Source organism: Citrus clementina, unplaced genomic scaffold (assembly GCF_000493195.1).
Source record: "Citrus clementina cultivar Clemenules unplaced genomic scaffold, Citrus_clementina_v1.0 scaffold_4, whole genome shotgun sequence".
NCBI classification, from domain to species: domain Eukaryota; kingdom Viridiplantae; phylum Streptophyta; class Magnoliopsida; order Sapindales; family Rutaceae; genus Citrus; species Citrus x clementina.
The window spans coordinates 11,329,498-11,335,910 of record NW_006262274.1 but is presented as its reverse complement, the minus strand read 5'-3'; positions in this window follow the sequence as shown (position 1 = coordinate 11,335,910).

Below are 6,413 nucleotides of genomic sequence, written 5' to 3'. Positions count from 1 at the left end.
CATGTTATTTTCTTTCAAAAAGGTTAGAGGGTGGATAAAGGTTAAATCTACTTTTTTCTTCTATAAATCCCACACTATTCAAATTTAGCCTGCTTGCTTGAAAACTTGTTTAATCGCTTGGATGAGACGGCCCATGATGAACCAATACAAGTAACGTGTGTTCATTTTCCATTTCATTTCCCTAAGTACTATTACCTTAGTGGGAGTCATTTTCAGTGCTTGGTTTGGTTTTGATTTGTTTAATTTTTGTTCTCTATCATCATCTATCTGTTTGACATTGTGGTTCAAACGCGGAAAAGATAATTGATATATATATATTTTTTTTTGAGTTTCTTGTTGGATTACAAGTAGTTGGTGTTGGTGAAGAATGATCTCATATCCCTTTTGTTGGAATTATAATTTGTTTGGTGACAAACTCTTTCTCCATTGCTCTTCTTCGAATCATTGACACACGTTCGCACACTTGACACTACAACAACAAGAAGACAACTTATTATTATTATTTCAAACAAGAGGGTATTTCTTATCTTATCTCGAATCCACTTAACTTTTATCTTAGATTTAAAATTTATCCCAAATATTTAATATTTATCGATAGTTAATGAGATAATATAATTAATTTACTTAGATAATATAAAAAATTATCAACCATCCAATTATATAATGATACATGTATAAATTTCTTTGTATAATTTAAGATGACAGGTCATGTGACCTGGAAAAATCGGTTAAAAAGTAAATGCACTTACCAGAAATAATGATGAGTATCTTAGGACAGTTTCATTTAACCACCTTTTGGCCACGCAAGTCGTTATAATGGATTATAGGAAAAAAAAAAAAAATCATACGCACAGATTTGTACATGTATCATCATTTTTCAGACATTTTCTTGTACCCAACTGCATGGATTTACAGTGGGGAGTCAAGTACCTATATAAATCGAGCAGAAAGATCTGTACTTTGTACCTTGTGTTCACGAGCTCAACACTTGTGCTCCAGCTCACTGTTACTTCATGTCATACTTTCTAGACAAATATAAAATCGAAATTGAATAATAGAAAATTTAGTTTTACATATCATTCTTTTTAGGACAAGAAAAAGACACCTACACTTTTTAAGTTTAGGAAAATGGTTATAAAAATTTTTAAATTTTTAATAACGGATATTAAAATCCTCTTTTAATCATAATATTCTTTAACTTTATAAACTCTAAAAAAGTTAATCCAAAATTTTATAATAAATAAAATTATGACATTAAAATAATGTAATAATATATATTTTTAATATTTTACAATCCACTAGACATATTTTGTTATATTAAACTAATTCTTAATAATAAATAGAAGCATAATATTAAAAGAAATTAATTAAAGTTAAAATAATTTTGAATATTATGTAGAAAAATAATTTTAATATTATTAATGGGAGATATTTTTTTAATTGTAAAATCTATTTAACCCAAAGATTTATTTAAAATCTTTATAATAAATATAAATATATTATCAAAATAAATATAATAATTTACAATTTTAATATTATTTTTAAATGTTAAAAATAATTTAATATTATTAGTCTATTGGATAGATTATATTATTTATATTATATTTGTATTAATTAAAATTTTTTAAAGTCAATGTTCTAATTATTATATTAAAAAAATTATGGTAAAAAAAGGTTTTTGGTATATATTTTTTTTTAAAACTTAGGGGTTTTTATGATCATTTCCTCAAATCTTAGAGGTGTAGGTGTCCTTTTTTCTTTTGGGACTAATACACAAATTTATCATCAAGATTTGTACATAAAATTGAATGACATTATCAAAATTTCATATTCTTTTGCTCTATATAAACCATAAAGTAGTAATATAAAAACACTAAGCATTATTACTATACACTTTCGATAATCAATTGGCAAAGCTATCTTAAGTTGATGCAGGAGGCCTAAGGTTCCAAATCATCGGATGGAGAAGCATAAATTTAAATTGGAATTTTTATGCTTTGAATATATATGTTTATTCAATTAAATTATCTTTGTGTAGGTTGCATAATTAATCACGCTGTTAATTATCAGAATTATGTTGATAAGGCAGACTTATATGCCTTTTTTTTAATTTAAATTTACTCTCATTTTGTCCAGATTTATGTCGATGAGGGAAAGTTATACATTATTAATTCAAGATTTTATCACTTTATTCAGATTTTTTAAAAAAAGAAAAAAAGAAAAAAAAAAAAAGAAAGAAGGAAAAGAAAGAAAGAAGAATCATATTAATTTAGCCACAAATACACAAACATCAAGCCGCGTGTGGCAAGGCGGCAGTCAGCCAGCGTGCATTATTAGTATATAGGGTGGTGGGCAATTTGGCGTTTGCTTAATTTGTAGAATCGCCAATCTTCGACTCATATTTATTCATATATCTTGTGGCTTTACATTGACCTTTCACTTTCAGTGCCCAAAATTATTTTATTAATTATAGAATGTGTAAGCTGGCTTCATGATCTACAGCTGTTCTTTAGATATTTACATGCCATTTTATCCAATCTAATATGTTCTAGGAGGTATGCGAAAGAGCGTTTCAAATACGCCTAATTTGAATTTTTGGCGTCGGATTTGGATGTATAATATGATTTCTTTTTTTTTTTTTTAAGGAAGTTCTCGATAAGTTACCATTTTGTTGTTTTCTGGCTCAAATTCAAAGTTGAAGCGATTTTTTAATGTCCCTAAAAGTTAGAAAAAATTTAAAATTTTTTTCATCATTTGTTAGGAAACTGATTTGATTTGTTGCCGTTTTATTTGTTATTATTATTATTGGATTAGATTACAAATCCAATTATTGTGTCACATTTAGTAGTATAAATTAAAAGCCTAAAGGCCTTAGGTGTGCCGTTCTTTCTTCAAGCTATAGCTAGCACATGATACCATGCAACATATAAATATTTATAGCATAGAAGATCGATAAAGAGCATGTTAGTTTGTCCAATGTATTTAAACAAAAACTTTTTCTTTCTTTTTCCCCTACTTTTTCATGTCTAGCTAGGTCACTTTAATGTACATAAAACTAACCCTAGTTCTTTTCATCTTCAGTGTGTGTGTGCCTATATATATATATTTGATACTAATATTACAATTAAATTATTGTTAATATTACATTAGATAACTATTGATATTTATAATTAAATAATTATTGAGATTAATTTACATTAAATTTTATAAAGTATTATTTAAATTTTTAAATATTTGAAAGATATCTACTTCACTCACATTTCTATAGAGAGAAAACTATCACCGGTCAACCATTCAACAATTGAGAGAGGAATAATGTTCATACTTAATAAACGAAACCAATAATGGCTGTAAAGGGTTACTTTGAGCTAAGATATCGGCAGCTTTTTGCAGATGCAAATTGGAAGCACTGGTTAATGCAATGGACATTGATGATCAGTTAGTAAAGAAAATTAAAGTGATTCTACCTTTATTCAGTACCATCTAAATCCAAGTCATTTCATGTGCCTTGTCTTTAATTTGATCTCAACTTTTTGTTTGTGGGCACCATGCATAAAAAATCAAAGAATAGAAGAATATAGAACTCAAATTAATTATCTATATATACATACACACACACACATAGGAAGTTTTCTTTTCATACACAAATTTTGACATGCGATCTTACCCATTAATTACAACAATTTTGATGGTTAAGGTTATTTTTTCATAGGTATTAGTTTGTGAATAAATAAAGTCAATTAATAATGGATCCCACAACTATTGTTACTACTCTTTAAGTTCTCTCCCATTTACTCTTAACGAATCTTTTTATATTCACTCCCTCGTCTTCCTGCAGTGTTGTCTTCTTCTCTGTTCTTAATGTGCATGATAAAAAAAAATAATGATGAATCGTTTTTTTTCCAGTTATTATTTCTATATATCAGAAAATTAAATAACATGATACAAAAGATTAAACTTTTTTTTTCTCTATTTTTCACCCAAAGGATCAGGATCTGAGCTTCATATTTCTGCAACTATCCTTAACCGTCTCGTCGAAAGCTACCTCATCAAATATTGTTATAATCGTTGATAAGATAATTTTTATGTTCAATATTTTTTTTTTCCTAATGTTCATGTTCTATATTGCACTTGGCTAGACTTGGTTGTTTCAGAATTCATAACAATGGCTCATATATATCAAGCAAAGGGCCTGCCAAAATATAGTTTAAACCAATGCCTCTGTAACGATCGTTAGCACACAAGTCTATAGTATCACCTACTAAACAATTCTGAGAAAATCCCATCATGACTACTCTATTTGAATGAGAACAGAACAGTATATTCGGTTTAAAAACCAGAGTAATTATCTGTGTTTACAAGATAAACTCCTATATTGGTAATACTAGAGTCGATAGTAGGGATAATCGGAGTATTAATAATAGCTGTTGTGTCCACCAGTTGACTTTATTTTTTTACAAAATAATCCTTATCCGTAATAATTTTAGCCATCAAAATTAGTGTAATTTAACGAGTAAGATCTTGTGTCAAAATTTATATATAAAAATAGGGGCTCTAAAAAGAATCTTTCCACAACATTTTTTGATTTAGGGGACCAATTGAACTATTATTAAGTGGAAGAGAATTAATTTGGGTGTTAGAGTAGTGAAACACTTTATATATAATCCATGGAATAAATAATAATATCCTAGAGCCAAAACCAATAACACCTTTCCTTCTTTTCATCTTAATTTGGTTTCTTTTCTTTATAAAAAAAAAAGGAAAAGAAATTAAGCATACATAACAATATTACAAATTAGTCGTTGTTAATTAATTACCATGTTTTTGCTTCTAATTAAAATTAAGCATTAGATTGCGCAAGTGGTCCCAAAATTCAAACACTCTCATTTTGAAATTAATATATACCACTTATTCTCTAACTATTTTTATAATAACCAATAATTTCCCTAATAGGATAATTTTGCAGTATTATCTTTATTTTTAAATACAATTTTATTCATATTTATTATAAATTAAATAAATGATATTAATAGAGATTAAAATAAAAATTGAAGTACTGAAAATAAGAAAATATATGTTTTTTTGAGTGAATAAAAAATTACTAATATGATATTTTTCTTATAATTTTTTTTATTTTTAAATTTTTATAGTAAATATATATATTTTATATTTCCAAGTTAAACTACCAAGCAAATAACCCATTTACTCCTCTTTTCCATTAAATTTATAGTGCCAGGAGAGTTTTTGGCTATTATGAAAATTGTAATAAGTAAGTAATATCTATTGATTTTAGTAGGAAGAAAATTGACAATCTCCCTATCAAGGGTGACATTAATTGTGTGTAAATTATGTGTGATCGTTTAAGTTCTGTTTGTATCATGCCAAACAATGGTTGCATAATAATATTTAGGACGATACGAATTTAAATTTCTTTATTAATCAAATCACGAATATTAAATATATACTAACCTAGCACAATTATGAAAAAAACCTACAATCGCATTGTTACTTAAATATATCTTTTAAAAATATTTGTGGTTTTACTTACCGAACTCAATTTTAGTCCAAATATATAACTAAATACTTCTTAAAATACAACAAATGTAATATAATATCATTGCATAAAATACAGGTCGACAGAACAGGATCAAGAGTCAACAATATAGAATTATAAGATTGTTAATTATGTCATATACATATTCATTTATTGAGAACTAAACTCCAGTCCGACATTTTATAGCTCTAACTTATTTAACTTCGTGTCAAAAAATACAAACCCTAACGTTAATAATTAATTCTCAATCTCTCTTTTTTCCACTTACCAATTTGTCCAGTTGATCAAAATTCACACTAGATTTTTTTTTAAAAAAAAAACCCACTTGCTTAAACTTATATAATATAGCTAGTAGCCAAATGTAGTATGCAATTAATCATCATGCAATATTTTAAAAGGCTAAGAAAACTCTTGATTTGTGGTCCATTCCATTACGTAGGTATAACATTGGCATGCAATGAATAATATATCATTTTTTTTTCCGGTATCATATTAACTTAACCATCTAAGCATCAGATCTGCTAATTATATAAATATGTATATTCATAGAATATTCAAGTGGCATAAATATTCTAAATACTCAAAGGCTTGGTGGGTTTATTAGCTTCCTCGTCATCAACACAAAGAGATAATAATGTGTACAATTTATTTGTATTAATTAATTATGTGGGCTACAATGGACATGTGTATTATTATATAGATAAGTCAACTTAGCATATAAAAAAGCCAGTAATAATTAACCAGCCATGCATGCACTAATCCCATCTTTTTCAATCAAATAGAGCTGCCCTTTTAGTCTTTACACTTACGTCTAATCTTACGTTATATGCTAATTTATACATGTGGATCACGATTTTTG